Below are 8,060 nucleotides of genomic sequence, written 5' to 3' on the forward strand. Positions count from 1 at the left end.
TCCATTGTCTCGGCTATCAAATTCAGGAACTAAGATGTTCGATATTCTGGTTTTTAGTTAATTCAAAGGTGTTTAGCATACCGTGAAGTCTCACATTCTCTCTGATGTATAGTCTCTTTGATATCCCCAATCAGTAGTTTACTTTGATGGTCAAAATGTAAGAACCGCGCTTAATTAACCGCCTAATTAGATAATTTACTTGCCCAAATTAGGTTCTGAATAATTAGAGTGAGAATTAGGGGATTTAAAGGTAATTTTTGGACTCAGTGGGTTTTTCTGAGTCAGAAAATGTGCCTTTTGCGAAAAACCGTGAAAAACCACGAACCGGCAGTTGAAACGGTTGAATCGGTTCAAGTCTACCCGGTACCGCATGAGAAAACGTGAAAACCGGCGAAAACCTTAGAAAAATGTTAGAAATGAAAAACCGGGCGTTAATTTTAAAGGTTTGGCCCGAAGTTGGGCCAAACGGGCTAAAAATGCTAACGGGTTGGACCGGGTCCAAGTTGGGCCCAAGCCCAACATATAAATACACTTAAGTGAACCCATTTCAGCCACATTCACCCTAATAACTTAAACACAACAGCAGCTAAAGTGAGGAGAGAGGTGAGAGCTTTCCACCATTGTTACTATTCACTTCAAACTTGCCAAGCTCATATCTTGAGCTAGAGAGCTCCGATCGCCGCACCGTTTGTGGCTACGCGTTTCTTGTGAAGATCTCTACAAAACCCATCCAAGAAACCCTCAAGGTAATCACGAAATCTTCCCAGTTTCTCTCTTGAAAATTTCGGGTATATAGGGTTATTGATTAAATGAGTTTTTGTGATTCTTGGTGTTTAGGTTTGTTCTAATCCTTGCTTAGCCTTGGATTCTTGCTAGTAAATCTGTTGGAGAAGGTAAGAACCATTTAACCCTTGTGAACTTATGTTTAATTGGAACCCTAGGTTGATTTGAGGTGATTTATATGTATATAGTTTGATTATTGTGGCTTTGGGAGCTCTTGGAACTTATTTGTGCTTATTGGAGTGGAAGTGAAAGCTTGGTTTGTGGTTGGGAGCTTGTTTGGGCTAAATTGAAGTTTTGGTGCATAAAAGAGAATCGGCCAAGGTATGATTTCGGTTTTCTTTATGTAGTATATAATATTCATGGACACTTAGGCTAGTGACCTATAGGGTAGGTATGGAAATTATATGTTGTTGATGATTGTTTGTGTTGATGAGGTATAATGTATTGATGTATTGTTGTTTATGAATATGAATCTTGGTTGAGTGGGTGATGAGAATTGGTAATGAGATGATGATGATTGGTGGATATGTTATATATATGTGATAAATGAAGTTGAGAAGAATGAAAGGAGAAAGAAATTATGGTATGATTGGTGTGATATAATACAAATGGTAAATTCTGATGAGAGAAAGGGGGTTTGGAATGGTATGGTATGGTTTGGAATGTGTATGGTAATAAATGGTGTAAATTGTGAAGTTAGGTAAAATTAGATTTTTGATGAAATTTGTATGATCATAACTTTTGCCTCGGTTTTCGAAATTGATTGAAATTTCTTTATAATTAAAGATCTTTAAAAACCCTATAAATCGATATAAAGTTTGTAAAAATTGGAATTTTGTAGAGAAAGTTATGATCCTTCAAAGTTGGTGTTAAAAATATGAAATTCTGCAAAGTTGCAGAATTTCATGATTACTGATATGTGCGGGCGCACACCCTCGTGTGGACACACACCTTGCAAATATTTTAACCTGTGCGGATGCACACACCTGTGCGCACGCACAGGTAGGGAAGTGTGTTCTATTCGCAGCGCTAGCACAGCTTGTGCGCACACATATCCAAGGAAAAATTTCAACCTGTGCGGACGCACAAGTTTGGGGGGGGGGGGTTTGGTCTGTTGGGGGCGCTGGCACAGGTCATGCGAGCGCACAGATCCTCGTAAAAAATTGACATCTGTGCGTACGCACGCGTTTTAAAACTCTTAGGAGTGTGCGCACGCACAGACCCTTGTGTGGCCGCACACGTCCTGTTTCTCAAAATTTTAATTTGTTTTTAACTATTCTACCTTCCCAACATGGTTGTAAGCTTCTAAAATACCATTTTAAGACTTTTGGGCCTAGTTTTGAGTATTTGAACATGGGATGAAACTTAAGAGTCCTAATACATGGTTTTAGGATAACTTAGAAAACGGAGGCCTAGGTTTCTGGCGTGTTGAGAATGATTTGACGATTGGGAGAGGATGATTGATATATGAGATAAGGAATGATGAACTTTTGACATTGGAAACTGAGTTATGAATGGACAGTGGTTGAGATGAGTCGAGGACTCGGATTAAGACGATGGCTCCATGTATACTGAAAATGTTTTCTGAAAATCACTGAAATATTATTTTTACTGAGAATATGAGACGCTATGCGCCCGGCAGGGACGGGGTTGGATCCCGCTTGTCGAGGTAGTGGCGGCGGCGTAAGAGCGGTGGTTCGTCCCGCTTGCATTTAGATGTGAGGTCTGTGGCAAGAGTATCCCGCTCGCATCCCTTCGGACCATAGACAGTGATCCAGGCACTATATCTCGGGGGTTCCCATATGAGAAATCCGAAGGGCGATATCTCCATGGAGATGTGTCGGGTTGGCAGTTGAACCGACAATGTGATATCACAGCCAGTAGGGCAGGCATTCATCATATGCATTTTCTATCTGCTTGTATGCTTTGCTTACTTGTAATGGCTTGCCTAATTGAATAACATGCTTACTTGCTATCTGAATTAATTGTCTCATATGCTTCTACTTGTGTTTTACTTGCATTGTTTATTAATTGTGTTTTCTACTAGGATTGAGGAGGTTCGGAAGGCGGTGGCGATGGCATCGTATGGAGGATAGGTTGGTGAATGCTGTGGGATAGCGGTGTTTGGTTAGAATAGACATCCCTTAAGATAGATCACCCGGTTTATTTATAATGAGGTTTATACTATGCTTATTTGTTCTAGAATGCTTTAAGCTTGAATCTTGTGATGGATATGGAGCTTAGGATTGCCTTTGTTGTCCCGGGGTCTTATATCCTACATCACTGGGCACTGTTACCATACTGAGAACCTCCGGTTCTCATACCATATCTTTGTTGTGTTTTTCAGATGCAGGTCGCAACCCCCCTCGGTGAGTTGGTTTGGATGGTGACAGGAGCGGAGGATCTTGGTTTCTTTTGGGAGTCTTTTTGGTTTATTTTGTTTTTATGTCTCTCACTTTTGTACTTTGGTTAGCCTAGAGACTTGTATTTGAGAGAAAAACTTGTATAAGCTATTTTTAAACTCTCAGGTTCTTATATGGTCTGTATATGGCTAGCCGGCTCAAACTCCACGAGTCGAGACTAGTTTCTTATGGTATTACACTATTATATACTATTATCTTTGTTTATATCACATCTGTTTTTTGTGCTTTAAGTTAGACGCTTCGTTAGTACGTTTTGCGCTTTTAAATCCTGTTTTTAAGCTATATCTTTCATCTGACTTCTAGATTATTATATTCCTTCTATATATATACTATGTATGAGCTTAGAATTGTCGTAACCTCTGATTAACCTTTGCTTTACGATGCGAGGTAAGACTTAGGCTAATTAGGGTGTTACATTTAGTGGTATCAGAGCGGTTCGTCCTCGTGAGCCTGAGGGATAGACCAATTGTACTTCATTGCATACTCTGGGTCATTTTTCTTTCATGCTATTTAGGTTATCTACTTGATATTTCATAGCATGCTTGTTTGTGAGTGCCTTTTTGGGATAATTGAAGCACTAGAGTTTTGATATTGAGACTGATCACCTTGATATCGACTGTTTGGTGTAGACAGGAACCCTAATGGCTACTCGCGGACAAGGTCGGTCACGTATACGGAGAGATTATGAGGGTAACCTGTCGACGGATGATCACGCTGAACTTATGGCAGCAATGACTAATTTAGGTAACACGATTCAAGCGGGCACTGTTATGGTTACTCATTCTTTGCGGCAAACAAGGCAATTAGCCGGAAGCGAAAATGAAGGGGGTGTTGAGGACAACTTAGTTGGTGTTCCGAGAACTCTAGCTGCTTTTTTGAAAGCTGACCCGCCAGTTTTCAATGGAATGATAAATCCTGCTGAAGCAGACAACTGGTTCAAAGCTGTGGAGGGTGCATTACAGACTCAACAAGTCTCGAGTAATCAGTTCGTGGAATATGCGGCTTATCAACTAGTGGGAGAAGCTCAGCAATGGTGGCAAGGAGAGCGCCGACTGCTACACCTACAAAAGGTGGAAATTACATGGACATTATTCCAAGAAGCTTTCTACAAAAAGTACTGGCATGAATCATTAAATGAGGCCAGAGAGTTGGAGCTCTTACAGTTGAAGTAAGGGTCCATGACTATAGCTGAATACACTAGCAAGTTCGAAGAACTCTGTAGGTCCTCGAGAATAAGTCAGGGTACTCCTGAGTCCTATGAGGGATGAAAATGTGTCAAATACGAAGTAGGGCTGAGGGAAGATATCATGCGTGTTGTGGCTCCATTGGAGATTAAGAGATTCTCCGAATTGGTGGACAAGGCAACAATTGTAGAAGATTATGCTAAGGAGGTGAATTTGGAGAGAGATGTTCGTGGCGGTACTAGTAGCAGAGGTCGTGGGAAGTATGTTCCATCAAGAGGTCAGAACTCCAAGAAGGGTAGGCATGTCCCTCAGCAATCCCAAGTTTAAAGACATATTAGAGGCATTGACCATGACCAGTATCACCGGGCAAGAGGAGCAGGTAAGCAGGCGTGGGCTCAACAAGAAGAGTTAAGGTGCCATAGATGTGGAAGATACCATCCGAAAAAGTCATGCATGGCTGGGTTCAGTGGATGTTACAGCTGCGGATTGTCAGGGCATATCTCTAGACGCTGTCCTTACAAAAAGGACCAAGGTGCAGATCGGTCCCAGTAACGGGGTTAAGGATCCCCAACTCGAGGTAACAATGAAATTGATAACCTAGTTTTAATCACGTTGTGGGGGACTGTAACTTGACTCTTCTTATTAGCTTATGATAGAGACAAAGATTTGGAAGTAGGAAGATTAAATTAAACGTCAAGCTTAGGACCAGAGTTTAGCTTAGTTTCATTTTAGGGGATGTTGTCGTTAAGGCTGAACAAACTTAGCATCGAAAGGAACGAAGGGGAGAAGATAAGTCTGGTGGACACAACCAAGCGATTTGGGTTATTAGTGATAACCAATTAGAGTGATACTGCGAAAGGCGTGAGGAAGCATTGACATGGTAGGATTATGAAAGATGAAGTACCTTCACGACTTAAGTTAAGTTGGCGATATTAAGTAGCCGAACACTTTGTGGAAGGAGGGACAGTTGTAGCTAAGGGTTATATACGCGCTTGGTGGTGAAGGTGACTTTGCGGGGATTACCGATGATTTAACAAAGTGACTGTGAAGGACCAGTATCTGTTGCCGAGGATAGATAACTTAATGGATCAGTTGCGAGGAGCCGGAGTGAAGGAGGATAGTAATGGGAGACTTAATACGAGAAAGATTACCAACAAATGCTTGTAACTCGATCTATCTTCCTTTCGTAATTCGCATTGAAATACTTTATTCGTCGATCCTTCTTGATAGTCAAATTGAACGTTTCCTAAATCAAATCCCTGTTTGCATGTGTCCTTTCACGTAACTCGTACTCTTTGATCTAAGCCTAAATCTGTTTTGACCCAATCGAGTCTGAGGAAGATTTCTATTAAAATAAACCCTCAGTAGAGATATACTTTGATTCACTGTGCCTTATTGGTTCTTCCAAGGATTCATAATTTGGAATTCTTTTCTTAAGGCGCACTCTAATTCTCTTTCTGGTGCATTTTCTTATTCTCTACAACCTTGTCTAAACACAACATAATGTACCTTTTCAATTTCTTACGGATACCATTCAAAGTTGTTTGCTTTCTTTTGAGCTCGGTATCTGATAAACCCCAATTTTGTGATTTATCTTGTGCTTAATTTGGGGATTTTATCACCTTTTCTCACATTTATCTAATGAAATAGCATGGTTTTGCAATTCTCCTTGAATTTGTGCTTAAGTGTGAAAACATGCTTTTTAGGCTTTAAAATAGCTAAATTTAATTCACTTTAATTCCATTTGATGCCTTGATATGTTTATTGAGTGATTTCAGGTTCATAAGGCAAGTATTGGATGGAAGAAATGAGGAGAAAAGCATGTGAAGTGGGAGAACTCATGAAGAAATGAAGGAACCGCAAAGCTGTCAAGCCTGACCTCTTCGCACTCAATCGACCATAACTTGAGCTACAAAGGTTCAAATGAGGCGGTTTCAGTTGCGTTGGAAATCTAACATTCGGGGCTTCAAAATGATATAAATTTTGCCATATTTTATTGACGTATAGGGGCGCGTACGCGCACATGACGTGCACGCGCTGATAGATCAGCGTGGGTCCATTTTGGGCAACTCGTTGGGGGTGATTTCTGAAGCATTTTGGGCCCAATCCAACTCATTTCTGATGCTATTAAACCCAAGGATTGAGAGGGGGGGGATGAACCAAGTAGCCATAGTTTAGTTTTCATCATGTTTTAGGGGTAGAATTCTAGAGAGAGAGGCTCTCTCCTCTCTCTAGATTTAGGATAGAAATTAGGGTAGAGTTAGGTTAATTACTCTCAAAATTTCTCTTTCAATTCTTGTTTTGATTTCAATTCTCTTTATATCTTAGTGTTCTATTGTCTTAATGTTCTTAGTTTCTCCTGTTAATCTCTTATTTTGCTCTCTTATGTTGATGAACAACTGTTGGATCTTGATTCCTTTTAATGCAATTTTATGTTTCCATGTCTCTTTTATGTTGATCTTGATTGTTATTATTGATTTCTTGCTTATGTTAGTTATGGGGTTTTTTAATTCTTGTATTTTGTGATGTTTACTTTTCTTGCATACTAAGTGTTTGATAAAATGTTTCCTCTAGTTTTTGAGTAGTTTCCTTTACTCTTGGTCTAAGCTAAGGGAATTGGGTGACCTTGAGTCATTGGGTCTCATTGAATTGGTGATTTGAGAATCCTTGGTGATCAATTTGATATCCATTGACACTAACCCACTACTAATCTAATTAGTAGATAGGTTGGGACTTATGGGTTGATGTGATCAAACCTATTTGACGTACTTCAAGCTTAGGAGTAGATATTACGTACTTAAGGCTTTTGGAAGTAGACTTAATAGGTTGGCATCTCATAATTATCAATGTATAGTTTGTAGACAAGGATGGTGATCTCAATTACCTATGTCTAGCCAAGAGTTCTTTCCTTTATTTTATTAGTTAATTGCTCATTTACTTTTCTTGCCATTTACTTTCTTGCAAAAATATAAATTCAAACCCCCTTTGTTCTTTCATAGCCAACAATTGAACACTTTATTGCAATTCCTTGTGAAACGACCCGGAGTTCAAATACTTCGGTTAATTCTTATTTGGGGTTTGTTACTTGTGACAACCAAATTTTTGATTGGGAGGATTGTTTGTTGGTGTAGAACTATACTTGCAATGAGAATTCATTCATTTGAGGAAATTCTATACCATCAAAGAATTCGCTCATCAGTATCCCTTCAAATAACTTGGGCTTAATTCGGCATCACATGCCATCCTTAGACGCAACCATCGATAAGTTAGTTCCGTAGGACGCAACTTTTGAACACGAAGGATGAAACCGGTGAGCGTGCGATCTTACGAGGAGTTGTGAAGCCTTACTTTTACGAATGGCGTTACCTATGAATAAATTGATACACAAGGATGCTCCATTGGCTCCAACACCGAATTGTAATTCCTCCAGAACTTGAAGGAGCGATTAGCTACATCACCGGTACTTGTGTTATGTGAACCTCAGGGACCAGATAGGATCTACGATAACGCCTCGTTGAAAGTCTTGGAGTGCACATCGACGTAGCATTAGGAGGTAATGGTTGGTGCGTCGCGGTAGTTGAGGCCATACGAAGTGGAATCTCTGACTCACGATCTGGAGCCTGTTGCATTTATATTTGTGTTAAAGATGTAGAGCAAGGGAAACTACCTC

The sequence above is a fragment of the Arachis hypogaea genome, chromosome 18 (assembly GCF_003086295.3).
Source record: "Arachis hypogaea cultivar Tifrunner chromosome 18, arahy.Tifrunner.gnm2.J5K5, whole genome shotgun sequence".
Classification (NCBI taxonomy): Eukaryota; Viridiplantae; Streptophyta; class Magnoliopsida; order Fabales; family Fabaceae; genus Arachis; species Arachis hypogaea.